This window comes from Myotis brandtii, unplaced genomic scaffold (assembly GCF_000412655.1).
Source record: "Myotis brandtii unplaced genomic scaffold, ASM41265v1 scaffold203, whole genome shotgun sequence".
Lineage (NCBI taxonomy): Eukaryota > Metazoa > Chordata > Mammalia > Chiroptera > Vespertilionidae > Myotis > Myotis brandtii.
The window spans coordinates 1,576,644-1,578,166 of NW_005357559.1; positions in this window are offsets into that span (position 1 = coordinate 1,576,644).

Consider the following 1,523-nt stretch of genomic DNA (forward strand, 5'->3'; position numbering starts at 1 on the left):
TACACCATGCAATTCCAAACATATCAAAAAATGGTAAAAACCCATCCAGCTATTTCTTACTGTGCTGTGGAAATTATCAAAGATAGGAAAAAATGAATTTCAATGATGTAGGCATCCAGTTCATTTTAATAAACTTTAATTATCTATTCTCTATCAGACACTGTGATATGTGTAGGAAAATAATGACATAGTTTCTCTCCTCAGGGGCTCCCAATGTAGTGAGTGACATGTACACAAAGAAATAATTTCATGCACTGTGGTGTAGTTTAGATTGATATTTATCCAGGGTGACATGGGAACACTTGCCCAGCTGGTGTGACTCAGTGGTTGAGTGTCCACCTATGAACCACAAGGTCACAGTTCCACTGCAGGTCAGAGTGCATGCCCAGGTTGCAGGCTCCTTCCCCAGGAGGGGGCATGCAGGAGGCAGTCGATCAATGATTCTCTCTCATCATTGATGTTTCTATTTCTCTCTCCCTCTCCCTTTCTTTCTGAAATCAATAAAAGTATATTTTTTAAAGAAAGAAGAAAGGTGAACACTGGTGGGTGGAAAACATGGGGACAGTCAAGGAGCCAGCCTGGATTAATAAGTTTAACTGCCCTATTTTTGAATTGTAGAATGAATCTAAATACATAGTACAAATAGGTGGGTCCACCTAGGTTCTGAGGAAGTCATCCCCTTACAAAATGTCAAGCATTTCTCTGCTATTTTATTGATTCATTTAATAAGTAATATTAAAGGTCCACTAGATGCTGGGAACTGTACTAAGACATGAAGATAAAGAGAAATACGACCCTCTCCTTGCCCTCAAGGAGCTTACTGTCAAAGCACAGTGTCCAACATGTCATGTAATAACGGAAAGACATAGTGATGAAAGAAATAATTCACCATAGCTAAGATTTGGAAACAGCTTAAGTGCCCATCAGCAGATGAGTAGATTAAAAAAATGTGGTACATCTACACAAAGGAATACTAGGCTGTGGTAAAAAAGAAGGAATTTTTACCATTTGCAACAGCATGGATGGAACTGGAGAGCATTATGCTAAGTGAAATAAGCCAGCCAGAGAAAGATAAATATCACATGATCTCACTCATTTGTGGAATATAATGAACAACATAAACTGATGAACAAGGACAGATCCAAAGACAGAGAAACAGCGATCAGACTATTAATCCCCAGAGGGAAAGTAGAGGAGGGAGGGAGTAAAGGGAAGAGATCAACCAAAGGACTTGTATGCATGCATATAAGCCTAACCAATGGACACAGACACCAGAGGTGTGAGGGCATGAGTGGGGGGGGGGGAGACCATGAGGGGATAAGGACACATATGTAATACCTTAATCAATAAAGAAAAAAAAGAAATAATAGAGAATTTACAAACTCATAGTAGTCCAAAGAATTTTAAGGTTAGGTCCACTTTGGTTGGTCGGAAAAGGCATTCCTGAGAAACAAATGTTTCAGTTGATTCTCCCAAGGCCTGAGGTAAGGTGGGATAGAGGAAAAGGGCAGGTAAATACAGGG